The sequence below is a fragment of the Agelaius phoeniceus genome, chromosome 2 (genome assembly GCF_051311805.1).
Source record: "Agelaius phoeniceus isolate bAgePho1 chromosome 2, bAgePho1.hap1, whole genome shotgun sequence".
Classification (NCBI taxonomy): Eukaryota; Metazoa; Chordata; class Aves; order Passeriformes; family Icteridae; genus Agelaius; species Agelaius phoeniceus.
In genome coordinates, this window is record NC_135266.1 from 630958 (window position 1) to 653125 (window position 22168).

Below are 22168 nucleotides of genomic sequence, written 5' to 3' on the forward strand. Positions count from 1 at the left end.
CTCCCGGGAAAGCCGTGCCAAGCATTCAGCGCCGCGCTGGCAGCGCCGCTGGGGCGGCAGGACGTGGGCAGGCTCCGGGCACATTGCACAGCCCCGGGGATAAAGGGCTGCCAGAGGAGCCGGGGCCTTGTGCTGCACCCGCACACGGGCTCGGAATTCCAAACGCCAGGCAGCTCCTCGGAGGAAATGGGCTGGCAGAGAGTGCTGCAAATAATGGATTATAATCAGGAAATAGCTGGGTTCTGCTTGTGATGGGGCGAGTTAGAACATCTGTATTGACTCACCCTTCATGTGAGACTGGAAATGGAATAAAAGTTTGTAAAGCACCTCTGAGTTGCCCCATCTCTGGGTCAGAAAATCCAACCATCCTCAGAGCCCAGTGAGGGGAAGCCTCTCCCTGCTCCTGCCCAGGTGATGTCCCCCAGCTGCTGCTGTCACAGCTCCCCACTGGAAATCACAGAGGGTTTAATAGGAAAATGCTGCAAACTTTGGCAAATAACAATGGCAGCAAGATGAAATTTTTGCATGTTTTGCCTGCAGGGATTTCCAAGTCCCTTTAAAGCTGGCACAGTTTTGTTCCTGCTTTTTCACAGAAGGACTTCAAGGAGACACCCAGAATTTCTGGGGTCCTGTTTGGGAATGTCCCCAGCCCCCTGCTACAGCCAAGAACAAATCCAGAGCAGCTGCTGGGCAGCCTGGGAGAAGTTCAAAACTTAAACTGGTCTTTAAATGCAGGGAGGGATAAATATGATTAATTTTAAATTTATTTGTGACTCTGCTGCTTCCAGTTTTGTGCTGGGGTCACACCCCATGGGTCAGCAGCTTTGGGGCCACTTTTTCTGGTTGTTTTCAAAGCAAATCTCTGCTTTTTGGGTGTGCTGTCCCAGCCAGCAGCACCCACCCTGCTGACATCTAACCTGAGTTCTGATGAAAGATGAAAAACCAGCTCCAGACCTCAGCCAGACTTCCCAAGGCTCCCTCCAGAGCTTTGTTTGACCCAATATAAGTTTAAGTCTGTGGCAGAGTCCAGAGAAAATCCCCATAAAGTCAGGTCATTATCTGGATGGGTGGGTAACTTAATCAGATTATTGATTTATTAAACACCATTCAGCTTCTGGGGGGTTCGGGGAGCTCTGGGGGTTTTGTTGTAAACACAAATCGCTGCTCAGACAAACCCAGCAGATTTCTTCCCTGCTCCTTAATTACACCATTAATCTCACTCCCCACCAGTTTTCCTCAGAGTGGCCCTTGGAAACCACCAGGACAAAATCCAAAATCCTTTGGCTCTCACGGGGTCTCCAGCCCCAGGATCAGAGAGTGCAGCAGGACAGGGGCAGCTTCTGGAATAAAGTGACTTTTGTCCAGGCCAGTGTGAGGCCAGGTAGCAGCGTTAATGAATTAATTCAAATGCCTCACAAAAAGGCTGAAACAGGCTGAAAAGAAAGAGCACCCATGCAGTGTTTTAGGGTCGCTGGTTTGGAGGTGAGTGTTGAGAATCACAGCTTTGGGAGCAGCACCTACATTTAAATAAAAAATTAAAAACCCCTCTCCTGTCTGTTCTTGGTGCTGGCAGCAATGGATGGGTCACGGTGGCTTTGTCCTTTCCAGGAGTGGTGATAAACCCCAAAGTTCTGCTCGGGTCAATCCACACCTGGAGCCTCCTGAACAGACAAGAAAATGGGAGGGAAAAGGTACCTGGAGCAAAGGAAGTGTTTGGTTGTGAGCTGAAGGGCTGAGAGGCAGGAGAAAGGAAGGAGATCCAAAGATGAGGCTCAGATCACCTTCTGCTCCTCAGGATTCTTGGACTTAAACCCCCCTTATAGCAGGTGGCATTTACTGGATTTTTAATAGCATTTCCATAAAGAGTTGGTTACAAAAGGACTTCAAATCAGATTTTTCACTTTAGGATGCCCAAAGATTGATGGAATTGTTCAATAGCAGCTGAGTTCTGCTTCCCTGGGCTCAGAGGGTGCTTTTCAAGTGACCCAAGTGTTAAAATCCTTCTCTTTTCCTTTGGCACTCCTCAAACAAACTCCAGAATGTTGCCCCTGCTCAGCTGCTCGGGGCAGCAAACTCCTCCAGGTGGGACATTCCCCATGGAGCTGGGCCTGTGCTGGCCCAGCAAAGCAGCCAGGAATGCTGCCAGGATCCTGGGCTGGGCACAGCAAACCCAGGGGAGCTGTTCCATGGGATCCCAGAACCCCAGACTGGGTTGGGCTGGGAGGGACCCCAAATCCCACCCAGTGCCACCCCTGCCATGGCAGGGACACCTCCCACTGTCCCCAGTGCCCAGCCTGGCCTTGGGCACTGCCAGGGATGCAGGGGCAGCCCCAGCTGCTCTGGGCACCCTGTGCCAGGGCTGCCATTCCTTTTCCCTTCATCCATTCCAGGCCAGGTTGGGTGGGGCTTGGAACGCCCTGGGACTGTGGAAGATGTCCCTGCCCATGGAACAAAGTGATCTTTGAGGTCCCTCCCCACCCAACACATTTTGGGATCCAATGGTTTTAAGTTCATGTTGGTTAGGAGCTAACATCTGCGGGGATGCATTATGGATTGTTATTCCAAATACCTGTGGAATTAAAACAAATAAATGCACAACAGGCTGCCCAGGGAGCTTTGCAGTGCCCAGCCCTGCAGGTGTCCCCTGCAGGTGGCACTGAGTGCTCTGGGCTGGGGACAAGGTGCCCATGGGGCACAGCTGGCACTGCATGGGCTGGCAGGGCTGGGCCAGCCCCAGGGATTTGGGGATTCTGTGAATTGTGGTCCCTGCTCTGGAGGGAAGTTGTGGCACCATGAGCGACAAGCCCCCGTTTATTTGTGCTATTTGAGACACCAGCTTATTTTTTTTTCTGTGATTAAAAACCTCTGGGTCTGTTTAAATGCAGGATTTTGGGAAAGGAAAGGGACCCAAACCATTGGTGTTTGTCCCTGCAGAGTCTGAGTGTCCCTTTCCAATCCTCTCCCTGAGGGAATCTGCCCTGAGTTGGGTTTCTTATCATATCTGGGAAAATTAAAAAATGACAGCCTGAGGCCCCTTGGGCATCATCAGTGAGTGGGAATTGGGCTCCTCTTCTGGAAAGGAAAAATAAATGAGAAAAAGAGGAACTCCCAAAACCCAGCTCTCTCAATTGATTACACTTGGGAAAAAAAAATCTCCATGGGCTCCCAGACTGAAGCAAACTAAAGACATCTCCCAGCTCCTTGGTCTTTTTCCAAAGAAATTCCCTGCCTGACATATGTAGGATCAATGAAACAATACCATGGCAATAATTACCAGGGCAGTAATGAAATTGGAAGGAGAGAGACAGCAGGCAGAAGACCTTGAAACAAAATCTTCAGCCTTATTTAGCCTGGTTTGGGTTTGGTGGGGTTTTTTATGTCAGGGTTTTTTTTTTGGGTTTTTTTTTGAGTGGCAAAGTAGCCCCACTTGTCAATCAGCTACCTCGCAGCTCTAATGGATTCTGGTGTTTAGGGGGTCAGCCCCGAATTTAATTTAACATCTTACAATACGCCCACATGGCCAGAAAATGTGGCCAGCTTGATAGGGTTCACTGAGCCAAAGGAGTGGGACCAAAACAGGGCATTAATGTATAGGGGAAGAATGGCTGCAATCAGTTCCCTTGTGAATTGGACACAGAACTTGGAGCTGAGGCAATTATCAGCCATCGGGGATTAATAGGGAAGTGTGAATGCCAAGCTGTATATGTTAGGGGCAGAATATGTTGCCTATAGAAAACAACAAAGAGCGTTTCTTACTATTAAGTGAGATTAAACGTAATGGCCTGATTTAATCACAAAGGCAGAATTAAATTCAGATGGCAACTTCAAAGTGGACACATGCACAGAGCCCACTGCATACATTTACATATAGCTGGCATAGCTTGGCTCCCAGCACAATGGGAGAAACTTTCTTTGGCCACTTAAACAATTTTCTATTCTTGGCTTTTTGTGAGTACTCACTGTATTTAGCCCGAAATTGCTGTTGGTTAATAAGATGGAGCTAAGAGTTATATTTATTCATGGAAGCCCTACTTTTTAATTCTTCCAAGGGGAAAGAAAAAAAAGAAGAAATTCCACAAAAAAAAACCCAACCAAACAAAAAGCACCCCAACACACCAAGCCCATGGCAAGGGGTCAGGGGGAGCAGCCAGGCTGGGATCCCTGAGAGCTGCTGGGCTGGGCTGGGCTGGGAGGTGGCACAGCTTCCACATCCCTGAGCTTCCCTGTCCCCTCTCCCAGGGTCCCTCTGTTCAGCCACATCCAGGTGGGACCACCACTCCCCATTCCCCCATTCCCTCCTTCCCCAGGAAAGGATCCCTGGGAGAGGAGCAGGGCCAGTGCCTGACTGACCCTGACTGACCCTGACCTGCTCTGCTCCTTCTGGTCCAGCCCTGCTGGGCCTGCCCCGCCCGTGGGAGCCACCACGGAGCTTCCCAAGAGCAGCAGGCCCTGCTGGACCCGGTGGCCCTGGGGTGACAGTCCCAGTTTGGCTTGTGGCAGCACATTCTTGCTCCCACACATTCCACAGGCCAGAGGAGGCTCCAGGATGGGCAGAGGGATGGAGCAGCTCTGCTGGGAGGAAAGGCTGGCACAGCTGGGATTGTTCACCTGCACAGGAGAAGCTTTGGGCTGAGCTCAGGGTGGCCTTGCAGGGCCTGCAGGAGCCCCAGGAAAGCTGGAGAGAGACAATTTCCAGGGGATGCAGGGACAGCACCCAGGGAATGGCTTCAAATTGAAGGAAGGCAGGGCTGGATGGGATCTTGGCAATGAGGAATTGTTCCCTGGCAGGGTGGGCAGGGGCTGGGCTGGAATTCCATCCCTGGATCCCTGGCAGTGCCCAAGGCCAGGCTGGACACTGGGGACAGTGGGAGGTGTCCCTGCCATGCCAGGGGTGGCACTGGATGATCTTGAAGGTCCCTCCCAAGTCCAACCATTCCATGATTCCATGTGCCAAGCCCACTCAGCCTTGGAAGCTGGCTGGGAGCCTTCCTGCACACACAGAACTCCCCTCAAGGCTGGCACAGCAGGGTCTGAGCAGTGCCTGGCACGTGGAGAACGTGGGAATGAGTCTGGAATGGGAACAGCTCCTCAGAGCTCAGTGGCATTGGCAGAGTCTCAACAGCACCCTGAGCAGAAGGAATTTGGAGTGAAAAGGATCAGGAGTCACAGAGCCAACTGAGACCAGCCATACAACTCCCAATCCCAAAATTCCAGGACTCCAGGTCAGCCCAGTGCAGCTCACAGGGAGAGGGGCAGCAGCTCCTTGTGCAGGCTCCAGCCCACCTCACCTGGGAGGGACCTTTAGGAATCCACTCTGAGGTGTAAAAGGTCCCCTCAGGAAGGTTGTTTTTCCTGCTAAAGGAATCCAAGGCAGCCTCAGAGCACAGAGCCTGGAGCTCAGCTCCATCCAAAAGTGCTGAGGTGGATCCCTGTGCTCTGCTCACTCACTGACCCTTGGGCTGCCTTCCCCGAGGATGGAAACGGAACAGATTTGTTCTCAGGGAGGATTTGCCCATGGCAAGGGAGCTCAGGCCTTGGCAGGGGCTGCCCAGGGAGCTTTGCAGTGCCCAGCCCTGCAGGTGTCCCCTGCAGGTGGCACTGAGTGCTCTGGGCTGGGGACAAGGTGCCCATGGGGCACAGCTGGCACTGCATGGGCTGGCAGGGCTGGGCCAGCCCCAGGGAGTTGGGGATTTGGGGATTGTGTGACCAGAGAGAGCAGAGGAGAAGCTCCCTTCCCCCAGCTCCAGCAGAACCAGTGGCCTCCATGGGCAAGGACCCCACACCATGGCCATGATCAGCCCCAGGGCGGCTCCTCTGGAGTCTCCTCTTCCCTGGCCCTGTGAGGTCCTGCCTGAGCCCTGCTCTGTGTCCTTGGCTGCTTCCCTTGTCCCAGACCACCCTGATCCCTTCTCCTGAGTGCTCCCACCCCCAGAGCCCCTGGATAAACCCACCTGAGCTCCTGAGCTGACCAAACCTCCCCTGTGACTCCTGATGTGCTGCAGTGCAGGAGGATTTTCCAGGGTGTGTCTGATAATCCTCCCGCGAACAGCAGGAAAGGCACCAGAGCCTTCAGATAAACCTCCAGGAGGGGGATTCTGAAACCCCTGCTCCTGCTCCCATCCACTTTCCAGCTCCAATCTGCCGAGGGACATCTCAGGAAGGGAGGAACAGAGCCACAGCACCAACTTTTCCTCCTTTTCTTTGTCACTCAGTGAAGTATCGAGGGGGGAGGGACACTCTGGGGGGAGGTTTGGAAAATGCCCAGGAATTTCTGGGAGTGGCAGAGCCCCTCGGGCGCAGCATTCCCTTGGGATGGGAGCCGAGGAGGGGTGTGATGGTGCTCACAGGGGTCTGAGGATGAGGGAAGAGACGAGGATCTGACTCCATGATTCAGGAGGCTGATTTATTATTTTATCATATATATTATATTAAAACTATACTAAAAGAATAGAAGAAAGGATTTCATCAGAAGGCAGGCTAAGAATAGAACAGGAATGATAACAAAGGTTTGTGGCTCGGACAGAGAGTCTGAGCCAGCTGGGCTGTGATTGGCCATTAATTAGAAACAGCCACATGAGCCCAATCCCAGATGCACCTGTTGCATTCCACAGCAGCAGATAACCATTGTTTGCATTTTGTTCCTGAGGCCTCTCAGCTTCTCAGGAGAGAAAAAAAAAATCCTAAGGGAAGGATTTTTCCATAAAATGTGTCTGCGACAGAGGGGAAACACCGCAGCCCCTCCCGGCAATCAGCTTTCCCTCCTTGCTCCCGTAACCCCGGCACGGCCGTGGCTCTGCCGGCTCTGAGGACACGGCCCAAATCCTCTCAGCGCCACTTGGAGAGCCGGGCACTCTGCGGGGACAAAGGGCTGGAGTGTCGCTGTCACAGGTCACTCCCCGCGAGCATCCCGAGAGCGCTCAAGAGGGAGGGACGGGCTGAGCAGGGCCAGAATACGGGATAAGGTCTTAACCCCGGCCCCGCACGGCGCATAAAACATCTCGAGTGCCACCGGGATAAAACATCTCGAGTGCCAGCGGGGCCGCCCGGGCTCCGGTCTCTGGGCAACTGCGGGGGAATGAATGAATGTCCCCGCTATGGCAACAGCGCTGCGGCCGGGCCGGCCCGGGAGGAAAGGTCAGGCTGGTCATTCCTCACCGCCTGTGATTCCCGAGCAGCCCCGGCCGTGATCCCGGGGCCGGGAGCGGTGCTGGAACCCGCCCGGTGCAGCCCGGCTGTGCTGAGCCCTGCTGAGCCCCCGCGGCTGCTCCGGCCCCGCAGCGCTGCCCGGGGCTCCGGGGCACCTGCAGCGTCCCCTTGTCCCGCACGGCATCGCCTTCCTCCCTGCATCTCCCTCCTCCCTGCATCTCCCTCCTGCATCGCCTCCCTGCATTGCCCTCCTCCCTGCATCGCCTCCCTGCATCTCCATCCTGCATCTCCCTCCTGCATCGCCCTCCTCCCTGCATCTCCATCCTGCATCGCCTTCCTCCCTGCATCTCCTTCCTCCCTGCATCTCCCTCCTGCATCACCTCCCTGCATCGCCCTCCTCCCTGCATCTCCATCCTGCATCTCCATCCTGCATCTCCTTCCTCCCTGCATCTCCTTCCTCCCTGCATCGCCTCCCTGCATCTCCATCCTGCATCTCCTTCCTCCCTGCATCTCCTTCCTCCCTGCATCTCCATCCTGCATCTCCTTCCTCCCTGCATCTCCTTCCTCCCTGCATCTCCTTCCTGCATCTCCTTCCTCCCTGCATCGCCTCCCTGCATCTCCATCCTGCATCTCCTTCCTCCCTGCATCTCCTTCCTCCCTGCATCTCCTCCCTGCATCGCCCTCCTCCTTGCATCTCCCTCCTGCATCACCTCCCTGCATCGCCCTCCTCCCTGCATCTCCATCCTGCATCTCCTTCCTCCCTGCATCTCCTTCCTCCCTGCATCTCCTCCCTGCATCTCCTCCCTGCATCTCCTTCCTCCCTGCATCTCCTCCCTGCACTGCCTTCCCCCACACCATGATGAGTATTCTGTCCCTGCCCCCACACCTGGGGGTTCTGTGCTCTCACACCTGGGGGTTCTGTGCCCCCACACCCGAGGGCTCTGTGCCCCCACACCTGGGGGTTCTGTGCCCCCACACCCGAGGGCTCTGTGCCCCCCCCCACACCTGAGGGTTCTGTGCTCTCACACCTGAGGGCTCTGTGCCCCCACACCCGAGGGCTCTGTGCCCCCACACCTGGGGGTTCTGTGCCCCCACACCTGGGGGTTCTGTGCTCTCACACCTGGGGGTTCTGTGCTCTCACACCTGAGGGTTCTGTGCCCCCACACCTGGGGGTTCTGTGCCCCCACACCTGGGGGTTCTGTGCCCCCACACCTGGGGGTTCTGTGCCCCTACACCTGAGGGCTCTGTCCCCACCACATCTGATTTAACCAGCCCAAAATGAACAGCCTTCCTCAAGCTGGCTGTGCTGAGCCATGTGGCACCCACAGGAGGTGCAAATGCAGCCACCCCTCCCTGCAGGTGCCCTAGAGTGACCGAGGGGACATGGGAGCCCTGAGGGAGGTGAGATAAATCCTGCCCTGTGCTCCCCTCCTGGCTCAAGGTGTGCCTTCCCTCCAGCTCCTGACACAGAAAACTTTCCCTTTGCTTTGGCCCAGCCAGGCTGGGATGTGAGGATGGGCAGGGTCCAACAAAAACCACCCCAGAATCGAGTCCCTGACACGATTTCAAGCCCCCTTCTGCTTGGTGCAGTTGGTTGCTGGGGTAGCTGGAGGAAAACAAGCTTCTAAAACCCTTCCCCATCCCAAAGCAGACCCCTAAACCTTCCCCATCCCAAAGCAGGCCCCTAAACCCTTCCCTATCCCAAAGCAGGCTCCTAAAACCCTCCCCATCCCAAAGCAGGGCATAAACCCTCCCCATCCCAAAGCAGGGCCTAAACCCTCCCCATCCCAAAGCAGGGCCCTAAACCCTTCCCCATCCCAAAGCAGGGCCCTAAACCCTTCCCCATCCCAAAGCAGGGCCCTAAAACCTTCCCCATCCCAAAGCAGGGCCCTAAAACCTTCCCCATCCCAAAGCAGGGCCCTAAAACCTTCCCCATCCCAAAGCAGGGCCCTAAAACCTTCCCCATCCCAAAGCAGGGCCCTAAAACCTTCCCATCCCAAAGCAGGGCCTCGCTCCTCCCCAGACAGACCCTGAGTGCAAGCACCCACCCCTGGCAGCCAGCAGGGCTCAGTGCCACTCCTGGGCGTGGAATTCCCTCCCAAACCTCCTGGACCAAGCTGTGGGGGAGAACTGGAGCTGGGAGCAGCCCTGGTGCCCCTGTGCTGGGCTGGGCTCTCCTGCTGCAGCTTCCCTCTCTGCTTCTGCCCCTGCATTCCAGCCCCAGCGCTGCTGTGCCACCTCAGGGAGCTCCTGGGAGCTGGGACAGGGAGGGCTGCTGGTAAATAGGGTGATATTTCCATTTTTGAGGAGCAGCAGCACCTCTGGGGTGAGCACAGGGATCTCTGTAGGCTCTTCCAGCCACAGTGTCCTCTTGGGGAAGATGAAACAGGAAAACCTTATAAATATGATTGTCTGGCAAAAGATTGTGAGAATATGGAAACTATAAGCAAGAGTTAAATGAAAGCAAGCTTTGAGATCCCTCACTCACTGAACAACTGGAAAACAATGGTGTGGCCAGCTGAAGGTGATCCCCTTTTGATGGAACAACACCCTCTGCTTGCAGACAGCTCCAGGGGTCAGAGCAGACCCTGCAGCTTGGCAGAGGGGCCCAAAGAGGAGTTTGTAGGGTTTAAAATGTAACACAGTGTGGGAATGTAATGATTCTTATAGGCTGTATGGAAATGCTATGGGATTTCTATCTTGTACTGGATTGGTTAGTGAGAATCAGAATATTCAACACAGAAGATTTATGGTATTGGAATGGGAACCTCGCTCTCTTAGCTCTTACTCTTACCTCTTGTCTCTTACCTCTTGCCTTTTACACTCTTATGCTTTTACTCTCTCACCCTCTCTGCCCCTCTCTTCTCTCAGTCCTGCTCTGAGCTGTGTCTGGCAGCTCCAGCAGGGCCCTGCCCCCAGGCCCTTTGCAATGAACCCCAAGTTCCAGCCCTGGCTTCAGGGATCTCTCATCTCCATCCATCCTGACTGTGCTACCCCCACCAATCCTACAGTGTCCTGAGCTGGAATGGCTTCACTCCACTGAAAAGGCACTCAGGAATATTACATTTATATCCCACAAGCAAGTGAACTTCCCACCTTTCCCAGGGGAGTCAGACACAGCCCAGATCCTCCATCCCTCCTCTCCCGGAGCAGCACCAGGGGCACAGCTGGGACAAATCCAGCAAGGTGCAGCAAAGGCTGGCCCTGTCCCAGGGTCTGGAAAGAACCAGCAGGGAGTTTTCTTCCTTTTGAACCAGGAATAAATGTTCTGCCAGCTCCTTAAATACTGCCAGGGGTTGGAGCAGCTCTGGTTCATAATCATGCAGAGAGGGACGGTGCTGGAACTGGGAGAGTTCATTTTCCCCAGAGGTTCTGCTCCATGATGGATGAGTTTTATTTATCACTGTCAAACATGCCTTGAAATTATCCCAGGGACATGAATATGCAGCAGAGAGAAGGGCACGGGAATATGGGATGCATAGAGGTGATCAAGGAAAACAACATCACTTAGAAGTTTAAAAGGGATATTTTAGCCTTCATTAAGAAATCGCTTTCAAATTATTTGAAAACCACTATGAATACTCATGAGACTCAAAAGATTTAGAGCACAGTGTTCAAAGGACCCTGTACAAGCTATTTGTGTAAATGATTCCTTTTAGCAGCTCTCATCTTGTCTGTTTAGAAACTCAGCATTAGGGATTCACTTGTTTTCAGGGAGGAATGATTTTAAAAGCAGTAAAACACCAAATATACCAATTCCCTGCTACACTGCACCCTGAAGGACAGGGACAGCCAAGGAGGGCCCAGCTCCAGCTGCACTTTTAATGTCCCCAGCCTGAATTGTCACACACAGGGCACTGAGGGAGCAGGGAGAGATCAGGGCTCTCCTTGGGCAGGGGGCAGAGCTGGGGCTCCTCAGGCTGGGGGTTTCTCAGCAGTGCTTCCTCCTCCTCCTCCTCCTCCTCCTCCTGTGACCATTTTCACAGGGGTCCCAGGATGAGGGAAGAGACGAGGATCTGACTCCATGTTTCAGAAGGCTGATTTATTATTTTATCATATATATTGTATTAAAACTATACTAAAAGAATAGAAGAAAGGATTTCATCAGAAGGCTGGCTAAGAATAGAAAAAGAAAGAATGATAACAAAGGTTTGTGTCTCGGACAGTCTCCAAGCCAGCTGACTGTGATTGGCCATTAATTAGAAACAACCACATGAGCCCAATCCCAGATGCACCTGTTGCATTCCACAGCAGCAGATAACCATTGGTTGCATTTTGTTCCTGAGGCCTCTCAGCTTCTCAGGAGGAACAATCCTAAGGAAAGGATTTTTCCATGAAAGATGTCTGTGACACCCTCCCATTCCACTCCTCAACAAGAACTCCCCGGGCTCAGGTTTCCCCCTTTCCTGGGTTTCTCCAGCCCAGCCTCTGCTCCGAGGGGTAAAACCAAAGCCCAGAACCCCCAGGGCTGGAAGAGCCCTCCAAGGTCACCCAGCCCAACCTTTGCCCGGTGCCTTTCTAGAACCAGATGGTGCAAAGGCTCCTGGCTGTCCCCTCCCCTGCAGGGTGTCCTGGCTGCTGGCAGCGAACCAAGCCCGGGCCCAGGCTCCCTCCAGAACCTCGGCCAGCTCAGCAGAGCTCCTGCCCTGCCCCTCCCTCCCCGAGCACGTCCCACATCCTCCCACCCAGGGCCCAGAGTGGCCGGGACTTGATTTTATCTCTCCCTGAGGTGTCCCTCTGCCTCTTCCAGCAGCTGGTTCTTGTCATTATCTCACCGTGGTGCAGGGCCCAGCCCTGCAGGTGGCACTGAGTGCTCTGGGCTGGGGACAAGGTGCCCATGGGGCACAGCTGGCACTGCATGGGCTGGCAGGGCTGGGCCAGCCCCAGGGATTCGGGGATATGCCCCCAGAAATTCATCCTGTCCATGGTGACTGGAACTGTCATTGCAGGTGGAGATTTCCCTGCCCAAGCAGCAGAAAGAGCAGCACAGAAGGGTCCGGGCAGCAGCTCCCTGTTCCCAAAAACCAAACAGCTTCACCTCCTCACCTCCCCCTGCTCCCTCGGGCACAGCTTTGTCCCTCCATGCTCCCCTCACCTGTGTGAAGCAAAGACAGAGGAGGGAAAAAGGAAAAATCCCACACAATAAAAAAATTACGGCAAAACCCAACTGCAGTGGGGCAGAGCCTGGGTTTAACACCAGCATGGCTCAGCATCCCATCCCATCCCATCCCATCCCATCCCATCCCATCCCATCCCATCCCATCCCATGGCTTTGTTCCCATAAGTAAGTGGGAAATGGATTTATAGAAAATCCCCAAAGCCTGGCAGAAGGCTCACCCAGTGTGCATCTGTGTGCAAACCTTGAGACAAGAAATGCTGACTTAGAAATGCCATGGAATAGGACAGACACTGAGAGAAATGGAGCTAGAAACAAATTTCAAAAGGTGGCCTTACCAAAAAAAAAAAAAAAAAAAAAAGCCAAAATGACCCAGGAGGGGTAATTTCAGATGACTGGATTTAGGATATTTAGAGGGTGGTGTGGCTAAAGCTGACAGGCCAAGAAACACTTATAATATATTGTAATTAGAAAATAATTGGTTTCTGATTGTGATGGTGTGAATTATAACATCTGTATTGCCTCACCCTTCACACGAGACTGAAAATGGAATGAAAGTTTTTAAAACACCTCTCAGCTGCCCCATCTCTAAATACAATAAACCCCCTTAATCCAACAGTCCCATCCCGTTATCCCCTGCCATGCCATGCCATGCCACCCCATCCCATTAACCCGTGCCATCCCGGGCTGCCCGCGCATCCCGTCTCCCTTTGTTTCCTCGGTACAGCGGCAGGGAGGCGGGCGGGGGCTGCGGGGAGCGGGGCTCAGCCTCTGGCTGGTCTCATCTCGCAGCCGAGGTGATTGCTGGGGCCGTGCCAGAGCCGTCAAGCCGAACCATCTGGGTTTGGGAAGGTTCCGCACTTCCCAGGGCCGGCTCCATATGGGCGGCGCGGCGGGCGGCCCTGCCCTCTCCCGGCCCGCCGTGAATCGCGCTGATTGTTATTCAGGTGGGATGGCCCGGTCATGAACTGCACTAATCAAAAAACAAACTGCACCAAAACACTGCGGCTCACACGCTGGCGCGGGCCTCCCCCTGACCCCTGCGCACCAGCCGCTTCCAATGGATGTCATGCAGGTTGTTCTTCTGGATTTTTGCACCTTCCACAGTTACCAGACATCTGTGTAAATCCCCACCCCCTCGTGTTGGGCAGCAGGGTCAGTAATGTTCAACAATTCGACGTGGGAAGTCTCGCTGAGGAAGTACCAGGCCATAAATTTCCTCCAACAAGAGCCACCTATCAAGCCCGGCCTTGTTAAGAAGCTTCCCAGATATTAATCACAGGGAAGGGCCGATCCCGCAGCCCGGCCAGGGGGAAAGGAGCAGGAGGAGGCTGCACACGGACCCTGCTCCCGCTTCACCCTTTAGGGCCGGAGCTCTGCAGTTCCCGGCGGGGCTGGGATCGCCCTGAGAGCCGGCCCGGCTCACCCGGGGCTGCTCTGCCCCGCTGGGAGCAGTGCCCTGGGGGCATGGAATGGGTTAAATCAACCCAAAGGCTGCTGTGACCCCGGCATCAGCCCCTCCCGGCTCTCTGGGGGGCTTTGTGTCCCCAAATCCCCAAATCCCTGGGGCTGGCCCAGCCCTGCCAGCCCATGCAGTGCCAGCTGTGCCCCATGGGCACCTTGTCCCCAGCCCAGAGCACTCAGTGCCACCTGCAGGGGACACCTGCAGGGCTGGGCACTGCAAAGCTCCCTGGGCAGCCTTTCCACGGGCAAATTCCTCCTCCCAGCTGCTCTCCATCTCTGTGTGTGATCACACACGTGTGGAGCACTTTGGGAAGTCTGAGGATGCCCAGGGTGGCATTTGAGGGTGGTGCTGGTGCTGTCTCACTTTGTCCCTCCAGCCCCCTCCTCCTGCAATGTGCTGGGCTCGTTCCCACCTTGGAATTCTCAAGGGAATATCCCACCCCCATCCCAAGAGATCTGAGTCAGTGGGGATGTGACTTCTGCTGCCTGGCTTCCTTTACTCCTGAATAAAAGGGTTTATCAGCACTTGAAGAGGCCAAGAAAATCCAGCCAAGCATTTTAGGGCCTGTTTTGGCCTTGCTAATTTTCATTATTTCAAAATGGAATGGTCTGGGTTGGGGCTTGCAGGGTTTCTGAAGTGCCACAGGAAAGGGCTGGCTAGGATGGGAGGGAATAATGGCAAAGCACTATTTTTTATCTTTTTTATCTGAAAAGAGCCCCCCCGCAAGCCCCGCTGCCTCAGAGCCCCCCATGTGTGCAGGGTGAACAGCCGGGCCATTGATCTGGGCTGTGCAGAGCCTGACCCCTGCAGAACTGGAGCCCAAAATGAATTTATGCCCCTTTAATGGAGATAAAGCCAGAAGGGGAGAACATAACTCAGCCAGACAGTTCTGCTCCAGCCTCCCCTGCCTGGTTAAGAGCAACTTCTCCCCCTTGTTAAAGAAAAAAGCCCTGAGAGCCCAGGCCCTTGAAGCACTCATGGTGAGAGGCTCATCCCTTTCCCTGGACAGGGAGCAGCTGGAGCAGCCTGGGAAGGGCTGAGAGCTGTTTGTGTGGTTGTGTCCCTGAATCCCCAAATCCCCGGGGCTGGCCCAGCCCTGCCAGCCCATGCAGTGCCAGCTGTGCCCCATGGGCACCTTGTCCCCAGCCCAGAGCACTCAGTGCCACCTGCAGGGGACACCTGCAGGGCTGGGCACTGCAAAGCTCCCTGGGCAGCTCCCAGAGCAGGGCCGGGCTCTGAGGGAAGGAGAGGAAGGAATCTCACCCCCCTGGGGCAGCTCAGGGGTTTGGAGGGAGGCTCTGGAAGCACCTCAGCTCCCCCTGAGCACACATCCCACACGTTCCCAGCAGCTCCAGAGCAGATCCAGGCAAATCTGGGTGTCAGAACTCAGTGCATCCCTCCGGGTGTCCAGAGTTACCAAGGACCCCGCTGGGGGGCTCAGAGACCCTGGCACACAGCCCAGAGCACCTGTGGGTTTGATTGTGACCCCTGGAGCGAGTTACCAGCTTTGTATGAGGACATGAAAGTCACAGAGGCTTGAATGGTGTAATAATAAAATTACCACAGGGTGAAAATGTAGATTTTAGGATTTTTGGTATGGGGGTTTTGGGGACAAGATGGAGGGACTTGGGTGTGTCTGGCCTTTCTCCTCCTTCTTCTTCTTCTCCATTTTCTGCAGTGATGCTGGCACTTTGGGATTGGTTTAGAGTAGAGAGAGGTGCACTGTCTAACATAGGTGATTGATAGGTATTGGGAATTAAGTGTCAATATGTTATATTTAGAGTAGAAGTGCACTGTCTAACCTGGGTGATAGGTATTGGAATTAAGTGTAAATATGTTATATTTAGAGTAGAAGTGCATTGTCTAACAGGTGATAGGTATTGGAATTAAGTGTCAATATGTTATATTTAGAATAGAAGTGTACTGTCTAACACTGGTGATTGATAGGTATTGGAATTAAGTGTCAGTATGTTATATTTAGAGTAGAAGTGCACTAACACAGGTGATAGGTATGGGCATTAAGTGTCAATATGTTATATTTAGAGTAGAAGTGCACTGTCTAACAGAGGTGATAGGTATTGGGAATTAAGTGTCAATATGTTATATTTAGAATAGAAGTGCACTGTCTAACACAGGTGATAGGTACTGGCATTAAGTGTCAGTATGTTATATTTAGAGTAGAAGTGCACTAACACAGGTGATAGGTATTGGCATTAAGTGTCAGTATGTTATATTTAGAGTAGAAGTGCACTAACACAGGTGATAGGTATTGGCATTAAGTGTCAATATGTTCTATGTAGTTTGCAGTATAAAAGGACAGCACCGCCTCGGGGGCGGTCACAGTGCCTGTGGCTGCCCTGCTGAGCAGATCTCGGCTGGACAGAAAGAAAATTTCATAGATCAGAATTAATAAACAACCTCAGGACCGAAAAGTGAAGAGTCCAGACTCGTTCTTGATTTGCACAGAGACACCCTGCACATCTCGGGGCTGCAATTATCAACCAAAACCCGAGATCTGGGAGCCTCCAGGCTGGGAGGACGAGCGGTTCCATCCCCAGAGGGAAAATCTGCTCCTCCCTTCATAAAGTTTGGGAAACTGCCTGGACCTGCGTGGCTGGGCCAGGAAGGGGCACAGGGGTGCCACCAACCCCTGCTGGCACCTGGGCACAGGCTGAGCCGGGCTGGGGACGGGGTCCCTGCCGAGCCCTCCGAGGAATGCGGGGCTGCTGCCGCGTCCCCTCCTTACCCCCACAGCTCTGTTTTTGTGAGCCCGGCAGAAAGTGACACTTTTTCTTTTGCTTAATTAAGTTGTTCAGAAGAGGGCTGGGCAAACAGTTGCGTCTACGTGGGGAGTCCTGAAGGGCAGAGAAAGCGCTGGGCGTTGCCAACATAAAAAGGGGGATTCTGTTATTGTTTGGGTGTAGACGGGTCATTTTTTCAAAGTTACTGCTGCCTGAGTGACCACAACCCTGCCGCAGCGGCAAAGAAAGGACATAAAGCTTCTAAATGCAGCTACCTTGGGCTCCAAAGTGGGAAGAAAAAAAAAACCAAACAAAAAAAGCCCGGCCGGAGCAGCGCTGGTTTTCTCTCTCCGGAGAAAGCGGGAGCTGATTTCCATACGGAGCAGGGGAATGGAGCCGCTCCCTCTGGGCGTGCTGCTCCGGGGGTGGGTGACAAAACTGCTGCCAGGGGAGCTCTGGGGGTCCCTGCTGGCCGTGCATCCCCATCCCTGCTCGGCAGCCTGGCTCTGACCCGTGCCCAGCCAGGGGAAAAGCCCCGGGAGCAGCTTCCAGCCCCTCCGCATCCACCTGGCTCCCAGCCTGCATCTCCCAGACTCTGCTGTCCCAAGCCCGAGGGATGTTCTCCACATTTTATCAGGTCTGACCCTCGAAGCTCGGTCTGCACCTGCCTGTGGTGTCCCCGTGCTGCCTCACACTCTGGAATCCTCCTGGGTGTTTTACCAGCTGGGGTTCAGGTTGGGTTTCAAGTCCAGCACGATCTGGCTTTTCCTGCTGGGAGAGATGGAGCAGAGTGAGGATCCTGCCCCCACTGGCACAGCTGAGATCAGGAAAGGTTCTTGCCCAGAGGGTGCTGGCACTGCCCAGGCTGCCCAGGGAATGGGCACGGCCCCGAGGCTGCCACAGCTCCAGGAGCCTTTGGCCAGCGCTGCCAGGGATGCCCAGGCTGGGCTTGCTGGGGTCTGGGCAGGGCAGGGCTGGCACTGGGGGATCCCTGGGGGTCCCTCCAGCTCAGGACATTCCATATGCTGTGATTGTCTGGTTCCAGCTGAGGCTGTGGCTCAGGGCAGGGCACCCCTGCCCTGCCAGCCCCCAGGGAGGGCAGTGCCAGGTGCCCCAGGCTGGGATCCAGCACCTGGGGAGCTCTCTGGAAGTCGAGTGCCACATCCTGTGTGTGTGACCCTGGGACCAGTCACAGGCTCACCCTGGCTGGGATGTACAGCTGTGTGAAACTGGAGCTGCCACGGGGGATTTGGAAGGATTCGATTTTGGCTGGAAGTTGTTGTGGGATGCATGTCTGACACATTCTCAAAACCCAGCTGCTCTTCCCATGCCAGGTCTGAACCCAAGGTGCCAAAGGCTCCTGAACTGCTCCCATCCCAGATTCAAATCCAAGGTGCCAAAGGCTCCTGAACTGCTCCCATCCCAGATTCAAATCCAAGGTGCCAAAGGCCCCTGAACCGTTCCCATGCCAGGTCTGGATCCAAGGTGCCAAAGGCTCCTGAACTGTTCCCATCCCAGATTCAAATCCAAGGTGCCAAAGGCCCCTGAACCCTTCCATGCCAGGTCTGAATTCAGGTCCCTGGGCTCCCAACCCTTCTCTCCTCAAGGAGCTCTCCTGGGTGCAGGAAATCCCCAATCCCTGCCCCCTCCGGCCCTCCAGGGGCTGCTCCGAGGGTGCCCCCGGCTGCTCCCCAGGGCTGGGGCAGCCTCAGCTCCTCTTTGGCCGCTTTGCCCCGCTCGAGGTTCCTGTCCCCACTCGAGGTTCCTGTCCCTGCTCGAGATTCCTGTCCTCTCTCGAGGTTCCTGTCCCCTCTCGAGGTTCCTGTCCCCTCTCGAGGTTCCTGCCCCCTCTCGAGGTTCCTGTCCCTGCTCGAGATTCCTGTCCCCTCTCGAGGTTCCTGTCCCCTCTCGAGGTTCCTGTCCCTGCTCAAGGTTCCTGTCGCCTCTCGAGGTTCCTGTCCCCGCTCGAGGTTCCTGTCCCAGCTCCCCCGAGCCAGAGCTGCCGCAGCTCCTCCCCAGCGCATCCCGCTCCGCTGCCGCCTTTCTGTCTGGCAGCCCTCGGCGAACAGACGGCGTTCCGTGCCCCGGGACCCCCGGAAGGCTCGGGATGCCGCGGGGAAGGTCCGAAGGAGGATTCACAAGGGCTGGACGGGAGCCACGGCCCCGCTGCCGGCAGGACAAAGAGCGCGGCTCGGGCTCGGGCCGGTTGTGCTGACGGCCGCAGAATCCTCTGGCACGGGGAGATGGAGCAGCATTCCAAAACCCCACGTGTGGAGCGGGCAGAGCCCAGCGGCAGAGGGGATGGACACTTTCCGCAGGTGCTCGGCCAGTGTCCCCTCATTTGCATACATTTGCATGCTGTCAAACAGTGCCTGACAGACTCTCTGAGAAGGTCTGGACTCAGCCCAAACCTGTCAGGGACTTTCTCCTTGCCAGTCAAGGTTGGCTTGGGTTGCAATTAGAGGGAGGAAAGGAACGCTTCTGACATTGCCGTGGAGGAAGCTCTGGATGGGGGGAGTTTAAAAGGAAAACGTGAATTTCCTGCAGGGAAAAAAACCCTCTGAGCTGCCGTGTCTGCCCTGGTCGGGGGAAGAACAGGGGGGGAAAAGGAATTTATTTCTTTGGCATGGAGGAAAATCTCTTTTCCCCTGCTCACTCACCGTGGCTCCATGTGCTGCCAGCCCACGGGAGGGCCTGGGCCGAGAGGGAGCTCTGGGGGCTGTGAAACAATAAATGATGAAAGACAGACTTGGCAGAGCTGCACCTGTGCAGGCACACACCTGGCTGGGCCCTGCAGCAGGGTGGGAGCTGCAGAGCAGGGGGGGCCCAGGGAGAGCCGAAACACCCCCAGAAAACAGCAGGGCATGGAAATGCCTCATCTCTACCGGGGGAAAAACAGTGAGGAAATGTTTTGGAAGCCCACACCCCTTCTGCTTGTTGTTTTACATATTCTTCCCTCAGCCGTGAAAATTTCATACTTCATCTTCGCCCGGCCGCGGCCACAAGAGTTTCACGAGCGGGGGACAATGGGTTCTGTTTATTCAGCCACAATAAAGGGCCTGTTTCACTCTGGACTGCAAGTGGCTGAGCCATCTGGCCCATATCTCCACAGTAAAACATTGTCCGTGGCACAAAAAATGATTGCATGCCCAGGACAAACTGATGTGACCCCGGGATAAAGGCTTCCTCTGAAGCTATGATATCATACTGCCGAGGGGACACCGGCACAATGGAATCTGCTCCCCCGGAGCACAAGTGAGATAGGACTATTTAAACCCAATTTCACAGGAGACGTTTTGTCCTCCGTGGCAAAGCACCCAGATCCGACGACAGCATTGAAACATCTTTTTTCATGCACTCTGGAGGCAACAGAGCGGCTCTGTGCGCCCTTGGCAGGCGCGGGGTGCAGGAAGTGCCGTGCAGCACCTGCAGCCCTTTCAGCGCGGCAGCGGCAGCAGCAGGAGCAGCGTTTCACTGGGGGCAGCACCTGCAGCCGGCCCCCGAACAAGGGCGGCTTTCTGCCCCTGCCAGGCGGGAACGCCGAGCCAGCCACGGGCCAGAGCGAGCGGGGCAGCCTCGGCACGGCCCCACCTGAGGGGGAATGCCTGGGGATGCCTGGGGGTGCCTGGGAATGCGTGGGGATGTGTGGGGATGCCTGGGGATGCGTGGGGATGCCTGGGAATGTGTGGGGATGCGTGGGAATGTGTGGGGATGCATGGGAATGTGTGGGGATGTGTGGGGATGTGTGGGGATGTGTGGGAATGGGTGGGAATGCATGGGGATGCGTGGGGATGTGTGGGGATGTGTGGGGATGGGTGGGGATGCATGGGAATGTGTGGGGATGTGTGGGGATGCGTGGGGATGTGTGGGGATTCGTGGGAATGGGTGGGAATCTGTGGGAATTCATGGGAGTTCATAAGAGTCCGTGGGAATTCGTGGGAATCTATGGGAATGCATGGGAATTCATGGGAATCCATGGGAATCCATGGGAGCCCATGGGGATTCATGGGAATCCATGGGAATCCATGGGAGCCCATGGGAATTAATGGGAATCTATGGGAATGCATGGGAATCCATGGGGATCCATGGGAATCCATGGGGATCCATGGTAGCCCATGGGGATTCATGGGAATCGATAGGAATCTGTGAGAATTTGTGGGAATTAATGGGAATCCGTGTGAATCAATGGTAGTACGTGGGAATCTATGGGAATTCATGGGAATCCAGGGGGATCCATGGAAGTCCAGGGCAATTGATGGGAGCTGATGGGAATTCATGGGGATCCATGGGAATTCATGGGAATTTGTGGGAATCCGTGAGAATTCGTGGAAATCTGTGGGAATCCATGGGAATTCATGGGAATTCATGGGAGGGCATCCATGGGAATTTATGGGAATCTGTGGGAATCCCTGGGAATTCATGGGAATTCATGGGAGGGCATCCATGGGAATTCATGGGAATCCACAGGAATTCATGGCAATTCATGGGAATCCATGGGAATCCACAGGAATTCATGGCAATTCCTGGGAATCTGTAGGAATCCATGGGAATCCATGAGAACTAATGGGAATCCACAGAAATCCATGGGAATGCATGGGAATTCATGGAAATCCATGGGAATCCATGAGGATAAACACGGAGAATGGTCATGGCTTGCCGGTGAATTATTTATGGCAATGACTCAGGGAAATCTGGGATTCCTGGGATGGAAAGCACACCTTGTGCTGGGCACAAAAAGGTTCCTTTTTCCCTCCTCCCTCACACCAGAGCATCAGAACCGTCCTGATGGTGAAATGGAAACAAAATCAGGAGCAAACCATCCTGCCCAGCTTCATCTTGGCTCTTTGGAGCTGAATGCAGAGCAACTCAAAACCCTCTTCTCCCTTTAGCAGAAATTCTCTTTGCACACTTCTCCTCCCCCCAGACACAAAGTGCCTTTTTATGAGGGAACACCTGAGCCCCAGACTCCATCTCTCCTGATGAAAATACGCTTTGCAGGCCCAAAAGATAAAACAAACGTAAATAAATCAGTCCCCAGCGTGGAGTTTTCAGTGGCAGAGGCTCCTAATCCTCTGTGGAATTACAAATCTCACACCCAAAGGATTCAATTTCCCCTACTCAGATCATGGAATGGGGCTGTGGTTTTGGCCTGGCCCTCGTGTCAACCTCTGCAGTGCCAGCCTCAGCCACACACACCTGGCATTAAAAACCCCCCAAACTCCCTCAAATCTCTGGAAAACACCACAGGAGCCTGTGCTGGGCATGGTGACAGCACCTGGGAGCAGCAGGGAGCTCCCACTGATGCTTTTTGGGGTTGGCTCCTTGGTCTCCACAGGCAGGGACACAGAACCCACTGAAAATAATCCCAATCTCAAGTTCTTTCTAGATATAAATATGAACACCACCACCATGCTGGAGGAAGAAGACTTCCCAAGGCCAAGTGCTGCCTCCTCAGCAGAAGAATCAGTTTAAATGTAAACCCCCATTCGCTGGAGAAATAATTATCAACAAAATAGAGCAAGTTTGTTTTGTGTTTTTTTTCCCAAAGTAAGAGGTAGATTGTGTTTTGACAGAAAAAAGGCACCTTTTCCTTTTGCTCTTTACTTTCTTCTTTTCCTGTCTTGAAGCAGGGATTTAAATACCTTGTGCCAGCATCTCAAAGATTATCTCCTTGAAAAACTCCCTGGAGGAAGGACAGAG

General features: G+C 54.4%; 1 long non-coding RNA gene across 1 annotated transcript in view; it reads left to right on the forward strand.

Annotated features, from left to right (window-relative positions):
- The first annotated feature begins 4797 nt into the window (after positions 1–4797).
- The window catches only part of LOC129133035 (uncharacterized), a 75812-nt gene continuing 58441 nt past the window's right edge, over positions 4798–22168 (forward strand). Inside the window, exon 1 of the long non-coding RNA XR_008535900.2 lies at positions 4798–4871. This is a non-coding gene — a long non-coding RNA (uncharacterized LOC129133035). The remainder of the gene's footprint in view (positions 4872–22168) is intronic.